This window comes from Staurois parvus, unplaced genomic scaffold (genome assembly GCF_062004578.1).
Source record: "Staurois parvus isolate SC_StPar_1 unplaced genomic scaffold, SC_StPar_1.0 ptg000662l, whole genome shotgun sequence".
Classification (NCBI taxonomy): Eukaryota; Metazoa; Chordata; class Amphibia; order Anura; family Ranidae; genus Staurois; species Staurois parvus.
In genome coordinates, this window is record NW_028318458.1 from 1992330 (window position 1) to 2008485 (window position 16156).

Genomic DNA, 16156 nt, shown 5'->3' on the forward strand with positions numbered 1-16156 from the left:
CACCTATGTAATAGATTCTTTTATAGATATATATATATACATACATACACACAGTATAATGCCTTATACCAAGCATTAACACACAAATACCCAAAGCCTTACTGCTGCTTTAATGTTAATCAACAAATAATAAATTGGTGTGCTTTACAAATGTGCATCAGAAAAAGATGCTGTCACTTTGTTGCTCACAGCTCCTTGCTCCACCATGAGTCAACCTGACACTTCCATGTATGAAGGAGTATGAGACCTGTTCCTCTGTGATGGTGTCAGGGCCCTGCAGCCAATTGCTAGCCCCAAACACGGTCACAATTGTTGAATTTAGTGCCGACCAGGGGCGGACTGACCATTTGGAAACTTGGGCATTGCCCGAGGGCCGGGGTCAGTAGGGGGCCCCATGAGATGCCCCTGGTACCTTTTTCATAGGCTTTTTTGAGTTTGGGCAAGGACACAGGGGCCCCATGATCCCCTATTGCCTGGGGGCCCCATGAGTTGTCAGTCTGCCCCTGGTGCCGACTGTTGGGCAGCAAAAGAGCACGAGTGAAGAGAATAAATAAGGGATGCTTTTAACAGACACTGTCACCTTGCCCATGTTTAATGAATGGGAGAATAAAAATGCTCAAGAAAATGACTTTGACAGGTCATGAGAACAAGCTTCCATCCTATCACGGAGTATACAGAAATGATCCAACTGACATTACCAGCTCTAGACCTCTGCCTGCATTTTAAGAAAAACTCATAACATACAATTTCTGTCCACTAGAGTGTAGGTAAGCGCAAACTGGTTCATTCCATTAATTTGCCAAACCAGTAACCATTCATTCTAAATAAATATCTAAACTTCCCATAGAAACTAGAAAGCAGCTACCTGACTGTTGGCTGTATTTGCCAACCACCACTCTTTGCCAACCACCATCTCTTAGTCCGAACAGATGCACATGGACCAACCACTCTTTGGTGGAATGCCAATTATAAATTTAGCAAAAACATGTTCTAGCTGCTACTGAAGTTGTTCCCCAACCACCACTGAAATATACTGCGCTACTCCTCCACCCTAATCACGAATACTCTGCTGATCCAATCAATTGTGTTTAAGTATGCACCATCCAACGTTGATGGCTGATGGTAGTCAAATTGCTTGTCCGTTTTATAAAGCTCTTGGAGGTCTATTGCCCCCCCTAAGCTTTTATTTATTAAATAGACCCAGTTTTCAAGTCAACCGCTGTCCTTCTGGCTATAGACCAGCATTCCCTTATGCTGGCTAGGTCTTGTGACTCTTGGTGGAATGCCAATCGTAAATGTTATAAAATATGTTTCAGTTGTTCTTGTCATTCTCATACCACCACTAAAATATCTATATCTAACATCATCTTACTGCCCCTCCACCCCCCTATTAGAATAAAACATGAATGTTCAGCAACATCTTCCTGAGCTGCGCTACTCCTCTCCCACCAACCTTTAGTAGAATTAATCACGAATGTTCTGCTGGCCCAGTTGATTTTGCTTAGGTCTGCGCCATGCAACATTGATGCCTGAGGGTAGTCAAACTGCATCTGCATTTCCTAACGCCTCTGGAGGTCCATGGATACCCCTAAGCTTTTCCTTATTAAATAAACCCAGTTTTTGGAAAAGTCAACTTCTGTCCTTCTGGCTGTAGGCTGGAGTTCTCCTATGCTGGCCAGGTCTTGCGACTTTTGCGAGCAGGACAGTAAATGAAAGTAAAGTAAATGGAAGTAACTTCAGCAACTGGGTAGTAAACTGAATGAAAGGCAACCAGTACAGAAAATAAAAGGAGAAAAGCAATTGGAATGCAAAAACATTTCTGTAGAGTCAGCTAAGTTAGTTTGCATGCCATCATCATGCAACATTCATACCTGAGGGTAGTACAGATTAGGGTTGATTTATTAAATAGGAGAGTGAAAAATCTGGTGCAACTTTGCATGGTAGCCAATCAGCCTCTAACTTCAGCTTGTTCAATTAAGCTTTGAAAACAAATCTGAAAGCTGATTGGTTTCTATGCAGAGCTGCACTAGATTTTACTCTCCAGTTTAAGTAAACAACCCCATTGTGGCTGGATTTCTAAACACGCAGGGTGGTCCATGGGCACCCCTAGGCTTTTTCCTATTAAACAAACCCAGTTTTTAGAAAAGTCAACCTCTAGCTATAGGCTGGTCTTCACCTATGCTGGCCAGGCCTTACACCTTTTGCACCCACAACAGTAAATTATGCCTTTACCTCCTTCAACAATTGGATAATAAAGTGAATAAAAGACAACCAGACCAAAAAAAAAAAAACGAGAAAAGAAATTAGAATGCAAAAACATTTCTATAGGGTCAGCTGAGTTAGTTTGTGTTTATGCCCACACCATGCAAAGTTCATGCCAGAGGGTAGTCAGATTTGGTCTGGATTTCTAAACACGCAGGGTGGTCCATGGGCACCTCTAGGCTTTTCCTTATTAAATAAGCCCAGTTTTTAGAAAAGTCAACCTCTAGCTGTAGGCTGGTCTTCACCTATGCTGGCCAGGCCTTACATCTTTGGCAACCACAACAGTAAATTATGCCTTTACCTTCTTCAGCAATTGGATAATAAAGTGAAAAAAGACAACCAGACCGAAAAACAAAACGAGAAAAGCAATTAGAATGCAAAAACATTTCTATAGGGTCAGCTGAGTTAGTTTGTGTTTATGCCCACACCATGCAACGTTCATGCCAGAGGGTAGTCAGGCTGGGTCTGGATTTATAAACACGCAGGGTGGTCCATGGGCACCCCTAGGCTTTTTCCTATTAAACAACCCAGTTTTTAGAAAAGTCAACCTCTAGCTATAGGCTGGTCTTCACCTATGCTGGCCAGGCCTTACACCTTTTGCACCCACAACAGTAAATTATGCCTTTACCTTCTTCAACAATCGGGTAATAAAGTGAATAAAAGACAACCAGTCCAAAAAAAACAAAACGAGAAAAGCAATTAGAATACAAAAACTTTCCTATAGGGTCAGCTGAGTTAGTTTGTGTTTATGCCCACACTCTGCAATTTTTTTTTTTAGAAAAGTCAACCTCTGTCTGTAGGCTGGTCTTCACCTATGAAGGACAGGCCTTGCAGCTTTTGCAACCAGGACAGGAAATTATACTTTTACCACCTTCAACAAATGGCTAATGAACTGAATAAAAGGCAACCAGTCCAAAAAACAAAAGGAGAAAAGCAATCAGACTACAAGAACATTTCTGTACGGTCTGCTTCTGGATCATTCCAAGTTTCAGCAACCTTTAAAGTCATGCATGTCTCGGTTATAAAAGATTACATTGATCCTACATTACTTCATGATCCTACCGTCTCTTTTCCATAAGATCTCATCTGATTAGAAGGTTCAGCTGCTGATATAAGCAGCTTTCTGAAGCCGTTCCCTGCCGTTTCTATTCATCTCAGTCCTTCTTATACCTGCCCCTCCCGAATGACCTATGTCACATAATGTACTGCTTCCTTTTTTATAGTCAGATGTCCGTCTTCCATAAATCCCGAAGCCCAGAAGAGCCAACATCTTACCTCTGTACACTTCTGCCAATGTCAGCCCGTTGATGCCCTCTGTTCCCTTACTGCTTCCATGAGTGTACAGCAGGCTGTCCTCCCCCTCTGCAGAACACCATCTTACTCCTGATCTACAAGCCACTACCTGTAACTCCAGCAATGACTCCTACCAAATACCTGCCACTAACAAGGTGTGACAGGAAGGAGGACCTCACCTTGTTGGAGGACTATACCTTCCCACTCAGGTTACAGTTAACACACTCCTGCCAGGTGAGGATGACACAAAGCGTGAAATGCACAAGCGTGTTTACTTCTCTACATTGATATGAAGCCAGATTAAGCCCCCTATACACCTTTAGAATATCGGACGAATGATCGTTCATTTTTTTTCTGCATGCTAGCCTCATATCAACATTGAAGAGGTTACTAAAGTTACAAAAATTCTTTAACAACGGAATAAAAACTCTGAAGAATGTAATGTATTTGTATTGTATTTTCAGACGACTACTGTACTGGTTAAAAGGAAAATCGTATGATCCGGTATCGTACAATAAAAATTTCCCTTGGACGATTGCTGTGTAGTAACGATCAGATTATCGTACGATCACTTTAAAAGCAGTACTTTTATTCTGATCGTGTATATGGGGCTTTAGTCTGCATGTTTGGGTTGAAATAATCCCTTGAACATGGTTTATAGGGAACTTAAGAAGGTGAACGTCTCTGCTACTGAAGCACAAGTACATTGTGTCTGAGCACCAATGCTTTTTTAGCCCCAGTTCACACTAGAACGGGGGTCAGCAACCAGTAGATGGTGATCTACCATTAGATCTCAGACAGGTGACTGGTAGATCACGATCTGGGCTTGCTGACCCACCATCCAACAGCATGAAACAGAGTGCAATGGAGAGGGACTACTTGTAAAGTTGGAGCTGTAGTAGGGAGCAAGAGCCGCATAAGTAGATGTCTCCTCTGTAGTGCCGGCTCCTACGCCCTGTCATGGTTGGTGGGTGTAGCACCTTCCAAGCATGACCCATACAAGTTAATGAGGCCGCTCTGCAAGTGACTTGTGCAGTACAGAAAACAAGGGGTTAAACAGGCGGTGTGGTGATCTCTCACCCCCTGCCTCCCCTCACACCTTGGACCCTGCAGAAGCATGCAGTTGCGGGGAACTTGGAAAGTTGCCCCATATGCTGGAATGGGTCTCGATTGACAGGCCGTAGCACCCCAAAAAAGTAACATTGGGTGTAATTTCTGCTGTGGCATGTGTACACCTTTGGCTGCAGCTAAAGGGTAGAGAATGGGGGCGGTAAGACCGCAGCGTTTTAAACCCCCCCCCCCAACTTGAACAAGACCCAAGAGTTCTGCCGGAAGCAACTAAAGGCTCATTCACAAGTGCAGCAGGCATCTTGGGAATAAAGAATTTACAACAATGCTCATGAAGATTCCTGGGATGTATGACATCAATTTGGCCTAGGCCAGAAACCAGGAAGCAACTGAAGAAATGTTAAAATTTTTTTTAACATACTATCCTATTTACTAATACTAGCAGAAGAAAGATTAATAATAGTTAATAATGATTGAGAGGGTTTAGTTCCATTTTAAGCTGGCCACATGCTAGAAAAATTGTTAGAAATGTTTTGTTTTAAGAACGCATTCATTTAATTTTTCAATCCTTCCCCTAGGTTCACACCCAAGAGTTTTCTGCAGCGTTTTGCAGAAATTCACTATAGTCCATTTATTATGATTTCCTATGGGACAGGTCCACATCTCCCCGCTTTCACCTGGTGCGTTTTTTGGAAAGGGTCAGGGATTTTTTTCAACGCAAAAAGTAGCGTTCTAGGTTCTATAGACTTCAATGGAAACGCTGCAGAAAAGCATGTAGTGTGTTTTTGCTGCGTTTTGCGTTTTAAATCTGCCTAACAAGAAAAAAAAAAAAGCAAAACGCATCAAAAATGCGGCAAAAACGCATTGCAGAAACAGATCAAACGCTAACTGATTAGGTGTGAACCTAGCCTTAGTGGGGTCATATCGACAGTCGTTTTTAACCACAGTGACGATAAAGGGTCCATGCACACTAGACAGCACAAAAAAATGCCAGCACTGCAGGCAGAAAAAGCAGCAAAAAAAAAGTTCATATGGAGCATATTGTACACGTGTTTTAGGTGAGTTTACGTTTATAAGTGTTTTTCCCCATAACACTAGAAAAAAATTACACTTAGAAATGCTTGATGCACCTAATCGCTGTGTTTAGGAGCGTCAAGCATTTTTCTGCTCGAAAATGTTGGGTCTAACAACTTGAAGACCACAATACGTATATAAATGTTGAGGTTTTCAAGTGGTTTACCGGGCTTATGGCTGAAGAAATCAGCCGTAACCTCGGTACTTTTTTTTTTCAATTCTATAGAATTGCGTTTTTGCTACAATTTAAATCGGCCTAGCAACAAGGAAAAGAAATGCAATACGCATCAAAAAAAGCGGCAAAAACGCACTGCAGAAACGTATCAAACACAAACTGCATATGTGAACCTAGCCTTACACAGGGGAGAGGTATTTTGTAGGAGATCAGCTATGAGGAAAGATTAGAGGAACTGAATTTATTCTCTCTTGAGAAGAGGAGATTAAGGGGGATATGATCACCATGTATAATACATAAGGGGGGATATGATCACCATGTATAATACATAAGGGGGGATATGATCTCCATGTATAATACATAAGGGGGATATGCTCTCCATGTATAATACATAAGGGGGGATATGATCTCCATGTATAATACATAAGGGGGATATGATCACCATGTATAATACATAAGGGGGGATCTGATCACCATGTATAATACATAAGGGGGGATATGATCAACATGTATAATACATAAGGGGGGATATGATCTCCATGTATAATACATAAGGGGGGATATGATCTCCATGTATAATACATAAGGGGGATATGATCACCATGTATAATACATAAGGGGGGATATGATCTCATGTATAATACATAAGGGGGGATATGATCTCATGTATAATACATAAGGGGGGATATGATCTCATGTATAATACATAAGGGGGGATATGATCTCCATGTATAATACATAAGGGGGATATGATCTCCATGTATAATACATAAGGGGGGATATGATCTCCATGTATAATACATAAGGGGGGGATATGATCACCATGTATAATACATAAGGGGGATATGATCTCCATGTATAATACATAAGGGGGGATATGATCTCCATGTATAATACATAAGGGGGGATATGATCTCCATGTATAATACATAAGGGGGATATGATCTCCATGTATAATACATAAAGGGGATATGATCTCCATGTATAATACATAAGGGGGGGATATGATCATCATGTATAATACATAAGGGGGGATATGATCTCCATGTATAATAAATAAGGGGGGATATGATCACCATGTATAATACATAAGGGGGGATATGATCTCCATGTATAATACATAAGGGGGGATATGATCACCATGTATAATACATAAGGGGGATATGATCTCCATGTATAATACATAAGGGGGGATATGATCTCCATGTATAATACATAAGGGGGGGAAATGATCACCATGTATAATACATAAGGGGGATATGATCTCCATGTATAATACATAAGGGGGGATATGATCTCCATGTATAATACATAAGGGGGGATATGATCTCCATGTATAATACATAAGGGGGGATATGATCACCATATATAATACATAAGGGGGGATATGATCACCATATATAATACATAAGGGGGGATATGATCTCCATGTATAATACATAAGGGGGGGATATGATCTCCATCTATAATACATAAGGGGGGATATGATCTCCATGTATAATTCATAAGGGGGATATGATCTCCATGTATAAATACATAAGGGGGGATATGATCTCCATGTATAATACATAAGGGGGGGATATGATCTCCATGTATAATTCATAAGGGGGATATGATCTCCATGTATAAATACATAAGGGGGATATGATCTCCATGTATAAATACATCAGTGGTTCATATAGTGAACTCGGTGTAGAGCTATTCACCCTGAGGTCATCACAGAGGACAAGGGGGCACTCTTTACGTCTGGAGGAAAATAAATGTAATCTCCAAACACGGAAAGGTTTCTTCACAGTAAGAGCTGTGGAAATTTGGAATAGACTCCCTCAAGAGTTAGTTCTGGCCAGTTCAGTGGATTGCTTTAAAAAAGTCCTGGATTCTTTCCTAGATACACAGAATATAACTGGATACTAACATTTATAGGTAACGTTGATCCAGGGAATATCCGATTGCCTCTCAGAGGATCAGGAAGGAATTTTTTCCTCTGCAGGAGAAAATGAGATCATGCTTTGCTGGGTTTTTTTGCTTTCCTCTGGATCAACTGTGGGTATAGGATTATAACTTTTTTTTTTTTTTTTAAATGGTTGAACTGGATGGTCTTTTTTCAGCCAGACTAACTATGTATCTATGTAGTTCCCAGGGGAAAACTGGGCATGGCAAACATCGCTGCTTGGACTCCAGTGCAACAGAGCATTACGTTGTGTCATTGCAAACAACAAGTTTGGAGCTCACTGTTTTTTTCAGCAGGTATCTGTACATCTTTTTAAAACAGAACTTCACTTAAAAAGGGCTTTCCCACATTTTTTTTTTCCCTGGTTGCAGGTTCCATATTTTTGACAGGTAGCCACTTCTGCCAAGTTCAGCTCCCACCCCAGAGATGCAGAGATGTGCTGTAAATGTGTATTTGTTTACATTTTGCCAAGACATACATTTTAAAGTGGTAGTAAACTTCGAATTTGTATTTTTTCCTACAGGTAAGCTTCTAATAAAGCTATAGCCGCTAGCTGTGATCATTGTGTTCTACCAGCACAGAAGCAGAATGCAATAACACATCCCCATCAACCTGTGATGGAAGGAAAGAACATTGTATCATCTATGGCTTGCCTTAGTTTAACTGGTCCTCCCAGGTTTAAATTCATTGTCTTTTCCAGATGTATTCCTCCTGGGTTTAGGCTGACCATAGATGGATTGAAAATTGGCTGGTTCAACAGGGACCAGTTGAATTTCAATCCATCTCTTGCTGTTCCTGCTTGACAGAAGTTGATTTAATGATTGACTTCTCTCGAACAGGATTGCTGGAAAACAGTCCCGTGGGGAGGACTCCCTCAAAAGAGAAATATCCCCGCTGTCAGAATACAATAACCCCTTGGGGAGAAAGGGTGGATGGAGGAATCTAATTAGTTTTTTGTTCAGTCTGCTGGTTGAACAAATAAAAAAAAATGTCCCATGCATGGCCAGCTTTAGCTCTTAAAAGGTGTAGGTTTTTTGGTCCATTAAGGTTTAGCCTCACTTTCCTTCCAGGTTTAGTTTTCCTGGTCCTACCAGGTTTACTTTCACTGGAACTCCTGGATTCAGCTTTCCTGGTCCAAGCCTAAAATACGTGGTGTTCCCATAAGAATAGTCATCCCAGGTTTAGTTTCATTGATCATTATCGGTTTAGTTTTATTGGTCTATCCAGATTTGGCTTCATTGGTATATCCAGTTTCAATTGCCCTGGCTCTCCCAGGCTTAGTATCATTGGTTCGCCAATGTCTTTCCATGTTTGGTTTTATTGGGGTTTCCGAGATTAGCTTTATTGGTCCTTCCAGATCCAGATTTCCAGAATGGTACTCCCAGGTTTGGCTTCATTGTTTTTTTCCAGGTTTAGCTTCACTGGGTCTTTTAGGTGTAGTTATACTGGTCCTCACTGGGGTTTGTTTCTTTGGTCCTTTCAGGTTTAGAATTATTGATCCCCAGTGGTAAAGTTTCAATGGCCCTCCTGGGTTTTAATTTCATTGGCTCTCATGGGTTTAGTTTTATTCGTCCTTCCAGGTTTGGTTTAATAGGTACTTCCAGGTTTAGATTCCCTGGTCCTTCAAGGTTTAGGTTTGTTGGTTCTCCCAGATTTAATTTCATCAGTGTTTCTGGGTTTAGTTTAATTTGTCTTCCAAGTTTTAGCTTCATTGGTCCTCCCAGTTTTATCGGATTTATTGGTCCTACCGGCTTTAGTTTCATTGGTTCTCCTGATTTTAGTTTCTCTGGTTCTTCCAGGTTTAGCTTCAAAGGCCTTCTCAGGTTTAGTTTCATTCGTCATCTCCTCGTCAGAAGAGTTGAAGTTCTGCAACAATTTGCAGCTTCAATATTAACAAAGAAACCTCCTGCGCTGATAACGAAGCAAGCCCAAATCGCTAGCTGCTAACACTCAAACCTGATACCAAACCAGTGTGACAAATATAAAAATTAGTGTAGCGCTTCAAACTAAGAATAAATAAATGATAATGTGCAAAGAATCAAAGTTAAAATACTACAATCACTGTTGTGACTAGTGAAAGTGATAACAATATATATGCATATGCATGCATATAACTCCATGACAAATAATAGTGCTGGGGTCACCTAAGTGACCTAAATAAGTGACACACACAAAAATAAATAATGAATAAATTAGAAAACGTGATAGTGTCACTTCAAATCTCATAAATAAACATATAAAACACTCTAATAGTCCATCAAATGTAGAAATAAGTGTTTCTTAAAAACATGCAACGTGCAATTCGTGATTCATTCGTGAAAGTAACAGCACACTTTTTCCACTCCAGCTGCAATGCCTCCTCACCTCCTTTATGCGACCCCAAAGGGCCAAAAAGCATTCAGGATCACCCTGGATCATTCACATCACCGGCTAATAGCTCTCCTCCTTCAAAATCTCTCCAGCAAGCCTCCAGGATCACCTAAGATCCCCTGATAATGATCCTCCTCCAATACCTTTCCACTGCAATCTCCAGGACCCTCTGTATAGGTACTCTGCAGAATATATTACTCACCATACCAGTGAGCAATAAAAGAGATCCTCCATAGTGCAGTATTTTTAAGCAAGACAGTGCCTCCTCACCTCCTTTATGCGACCCCAAAGGGCCAAAAAGCATTCAGGATCACCCTGGATCCTTCACATTGGGTACGCCGATACGCAGCTTCCGGTGCAAGGTGACGCACTTCCGGTGTAGGACACCATCTTAGTACACCCAGGAAGTACCGCATGGATGCAGCATACCCACACACAGCAAGAGGAAGGGAACTGCACTGATATGTGAGTGTATTTCTGATTCAATTAAAGGACAGTCTTGCTTAAAAATACTGCACTATGGAGGATCTCTTTTATTGCTCACTGGTATGGTGAGTAATATATTCTGCAGAGTACCTATACAGAGGGTCCTGGAGATTGCAGTGGAAAGGTATTGGAGGAGGATCATTATCAGGGGATCTTAGGTGATCCTGGAGGCTTGCTGGAGAGATATTGAAGGAGGAGATCTATTAGCCGGTGATGTGAAGGATCCAGGGTGATCCTGAATGCTTTTTGGCCCTTTGGGGTCACATATAGGAGGTGAGGAGGCACTGCAGCTGGAGTGGAAAAAGTGTGCTGGCACTTTCACAAATGAATCACAAATTGCAAGTTGCATGTTTTTAAGAAACACTTATTTCTACATTTGATGGACTATTAGAGTGTTTTATATGTTTATTTATGAGATTTGAAGTGACACTATCACGTTTTCTAATTTATTCATGATTTATTTTTGTGTGTGTCACTTATTTAGGTCACTTAGGTGACCCCAGCACTATTATTTGTCATGGAGTTATATGCATGCATATGCATATATTTGTTATCACTTTCACTAGTCACAACAGTGATTGTAGTATTTTAACTTTGATTCTTTGCACATTATCAATTATTTATTCGTAGTTTGAAGCGCTACACTCATTTTTAAATTTGCAGCTTCAACTTCCTCCTTTTTGACTGAACTGTCCCACAGTCCAAGAATCAATTCTAGCTAAGTGGGGTGGAAGTGACTGTGAAACGGTAAATTGCTGGTGAGTAATTCCACAGAAGCTGAATTAACAGACTGTTTTCCATTAGTTATTTCCACTCCAGTGGCTGATAAAGATGCAGATAAAATCTGTTACATAACCCTTGTGTCTATTACTAGTTAATTTTTATTCCACAGTTCACAGTTGCCTATACACACGAAGAATGCTTTTTTTATTTAATTTTTTTTGAATGACTGAGCGCCTGTATTAGCTACAAGTAATAATCCCAAAGCAACCTAATTTTTTTACAGAATTTTCAAAACAGACTTTTTGCTTGAACATGCATGCATGCTACTAGTCCTTTAAAAGTTTTTTTTTTTTCTGTATATGTGAATGAGATTTTTTTTTGTTTACAATCTTTTTATTGTACAAAAAAATCAATATCGAGTTACAAATCACGCGAGTATAATCAAGAGTACAACGAATTTCAAATAGAGAAATTCGCAGCATGTAAGAAAATAACTAAGAAGAAGCACACAAAAAGTTGGCTAGATAACGTTGTATCAAAAGATGGGAAAATTAAAGTACAAATGAATATATAAGTTAGTCTACCAATATATATGACAGTAAAGTTTCCAATCATCCCATTTGCTATTAAATAAATGCATTCTATCTTGTAAGGTATAATGTATATGTTCCATAATAAGCATAACCATATCAATTCTCCTCAATACAGAAGATAAGGGGACTGTAGCTGACTTCCAGTGTAGAGCAATCGCCCAGAGAGTAGATACAGATATAGTGTGAATCAATCACGCTCTACCAGCCAAGACACCCGGAATGGGGGAACCAAGCAGGCATGTCTGCATAGATAGGTCAATATGTGATTCCACCAATGAAGAGGCAAATTCCGAGACCTTTCTCCATACTGCAGAGAGATGGGTGCACTCCCAAAATACATGTGTGAAGGTACCATGGAGATTACAACCTCGGAAAAAGAAACCTGAGACCCCAGGGAAGATAGCATGCAGTCTGGAAGGAGTATAGTACCATCCGGTAAGAACCATGAAGGCTGTTTCCCGGACTGCAAGGGATTTAGTGCTTTTGCGAATATTATCCAACATGGTGTCCCAGTCCTCAGCAGAAAATGTTACATTACAGTCTGCTTCCTATTTGTTCCTGTATAGAAGTAAGGCAGCAAAGTAAGTCTCTAAAAAAGAGCGGTATAGGTCTGATAAAAGGCCTCTACCTCTGGGTGAGTCACGACAGATACGTTCAAAAAATGTGATAGCAGAGGAAGGGGACAGGCCATGTTGTGAAATGTATTTATTTATTTTAGGTACTTATATAGTGCTGTCAATTTATGCAGTGCTTTACATATATACTGTACATTCACATCAGTCCTAACCCTCAAGGGGGGTACAATCTAAGGTCCCTAACTCACATTCATACATACACATACTAGGGCCAATTTAGACAGGAGCCAATTAACTTACCAGCATGTCTTTGGAATGTGGGAGGAAACCGGAGTACCTGTAGGAAACCCACACAGGCACAGGGAGAACATGCAAACTCCAGGCAGGTGGTGTCGTGTTTGGGATTCAAACCGGCGACCCTAGTACTGCCAGGAGGACGTGCTAACCACTTAGGCACTGTGCTGCCCAATAAAATAAAAAAAGTGGCGAATTTGTAGGTAGTGGTACAGTTCTTGATTTGGGGTATTATATTGGGCCTGCAATTGGTTAAAGGAGACAAATGAACCCCCTATTTCAAAATCAGATAATTTAATAAGGGCTTTTTTATTATTATTATTATTATACAGGATTTATATAGCGCCAACAGTTTGCTCAGCGCTTTACAATATAACGGGAGACAATACAGCAACAATCCTTATCATACCACCATCTATATTTGACTGGTGAAGAAAAAGCAGTGGCAAAATTCGGATTACCAAAAAAGGAGGACCCGGTGTGAACAAGGGATACCAAACCCAATTTGGTTTTATAATGTGACCAGAGGGTCAATGAGTGAAATACAATGGTGTTATGGGGAGAAAGCAGACGTGCGGAGATAATAGAGGTCCACAAAAGTCCTGGGATACAAAATGGACATATCGATTGGGCTTCAAAGCAAACCCAGGGTACTTTAGATTTAACTGTGGACCATTGGACTATCTGGGAGAAACGAGCGGACAAAACGTACAGCCAGAAATTGGGAAGTCCCAAGCCCCCAGAGCATTGAGGCTTATATAAGACAAGAGAGGCAAATCGAGGTTGTTTGTTTTCCCAAATAAAGTTATTAACCTCTATTTAAAAATGGTCAAGGTAAGATTTAGAAACATTAATCAGGAGAGCTCTAAAAAGGTAAAAGAGTTTGGGCAAGATATTCATCTTAACCCCCGTAGCTCTACCCAGAAATGAAAATGGATACGTTCACCATATTTTAAGCAAATTACGGAGACGAGACACGCATGGAGGATAATTCACAGCAAAAGCAGTAGACATTTCAGGAGTGGGGTAGATGCCTAGATATTGGATCTTGTCATACGATCACTGAAATGGAAAAGAGCTATGAAGAGAGTCCCTTAGCGCTTGTTAGATATTAATCGGTAAGGCAACTGATTTAGATAAGTTAGCAGTGAGACCCGAGAGGGATGCAAAATTCGTAAGTAGCTGAAAGAGGTTTGGTACCGAAATCAGCGGCTTAGTTACAAAACGCATAACATCATCAGCATACATGCATAATTTGAATTGTGAAGCAAGGGGCAGATAACCAGAAATATCTGGGTGTAATCTAATGGCTGTGGCCAAGGGCTCTAATTAAGGCAAATAATAAGGGTGAGAGTAGGCAACCCTGTCGATGATGTGTGCCCCTTCCCAAGGTGAAAAAGTCTGAGTTACAACCTGGAAGTCTTATTCTTGTTTGAGGAGAGTTAGTTAATGCATATATGGTAGATACAAATTCATCATGAAAGCCCATGCATTGCAAAAGGGAAAATAGGTAAGGCCAAAGAACACTGTCAAGGGCCGTGTTGATATCAAGGCTTAATAGCAATACTTCTTAGAATGTAAGTTAGCATCCTGTATAACATTCATGGTCAGTCTTATATTGTCAGTGATAAGTCTATTGGGAATGAAACATGATTGGTCTGGGGAGACCAAAGAGGAGATTATAGGGGCCAATCTATCTGCCAAAATGTGACTAAATATCTTTAAATTGTTATTTATGACCGAGATAGGTCTATAATTTTGTGGTAAAAAATGATCTTTCTGAGGTTTCGGCAACAAAGCCATGTTGGCTAAAAGCATTTCATCAGGAAATGTATTACCCTGTAGGACCCAGTTTAACATCTCTACCATATACGAGGAAAGGAGTGGTGCATAGCATTTGTAATAGCTGGCAGAGAATCCATCAGGGCCCAAGGTAGTAGACGTCAATGAGATTTTGTTTAAAACGAAAGTACAGAACAATATGTCTCATCATCACAAAGTTGTACATAAAAAGACTTTATATCCAAACAGGAATGAAAAATAAAACAATAATCCATACACAAAACAGGACTTGTCTCAATTCTGTTCAAATAAATAGTACATACAGAGCAGCACATATCATAACAGCTTGAAATGTGGATTTCTATCCACTTATAGGCTCTCATGGAGCCAAAGATGTATTATTTGCAATAGTAAGGTTAGAGGAGCACCACAATTTATTTTACTTTCGTGGGCATCCCCTGAGTTCATACAGGACCTTGTGAATGAGATTTTTAACATAAACTAACCTTACTGACGTATGAGGTGACATACTGACAAGGCTACATTGACATACAGTATATAAATATATAAATATTAGAGAAGGGAATAGTTAGAAACTTTTGTCTGTATTACTGAAGGCAACAAAAGCTGAATTCAAAACACTCCCAAGTGAGAAAATCCGCTCTGTGTCCCTGATGTGGAGATTTCTCTCCGACAGTCAAAAATAAATCCCCAATTTTACAGTTGTCACCAAAACGTGTTCCCAATGGAAGATTTCCCTCCTATTCCTGTTCTGTTGACAGCTGTAAACTTTTAGATTTCTTATAGTTTCCATCCAGGAGACAATGGTCATCAGGACAAATAGAAAGGGATAAATCTCTGCATCAACTATATGGACAGCAATAAAAAACTAACATTTGAATCTGAAGATCGAAGTACCACACTTATGTGTAGAGTCCAAAATAAGGTTTTATTAATGTATAAGAGATGCTTTTGGAACAAACCCTTATAAGTCCCAACCATGACACCACGGGGTTTATTTACTAAAGCTGGAGAGTCCAAAATCAGACTCCCTTCTGCATAGAAACCAATCAGCTTCTAACCTCAGCTTGTTCTATGAAGCTTTGGCAATGAAACCTGGAAGCTGATTGGTTTCTATGCAGAAGGGAGTCTGATTTTGGACTCTCCAGCTTTAGTAAATAAACCCCCACCTATCTGGAGTTTGCATATTCTCCCTGTGCTTGCATAGCTTTCCTCCAGGGACTCCGGCTTCCTCCCACACTTCAAATACATGCTGGTAGGTTAATTGGCTCCTGTCTAAATTGGCCCTAGTATGTGTATGTATGAATGTGATTTAGGGACCTTAGATTGTACGCTCCTTGAGGGTTAGGGACTGATGTGAATGTGCAATATATATGTGCAAAGAGCTGCATAAATTGAAGGCGCTGTATAAGTACCTGTAATAAATGATAAAAACTAATAATAATTGTGGACTTTACTGTGCCACTCCAATCACCAGAATGAGAAAATA

At 40.3% G+C, this 16156-nt stretch overlaps 1 protein-coding gene across 2 annotated transcripts in view; it reads right to left on the reverse strand.

Annotated features, from left to right (window-relative positions):
• Window positions 1-16156, reverse strand: part of LPAR2 (lysophosphatidic acid receptor 2) — a 105005-nt gene that overhangs the window by 64534 nt on the left and 24315 nt on the right. The window contains exon 1 of one of the 2 annotated variants that reach the window (XM_089651756.1): window positions 3538-3688. The exons of the other annotated variant lie outside the window; for it this stretch is intronic. The gene's annotated coding sequence lies outside the window, so the exon portion shown is untranslated. Of the gene's footprint in view, window positions 1-3537; window positions 3689-16156 lie in introns of those variants that run through there. 2 annotated transcript variants of the gene reach the window in all.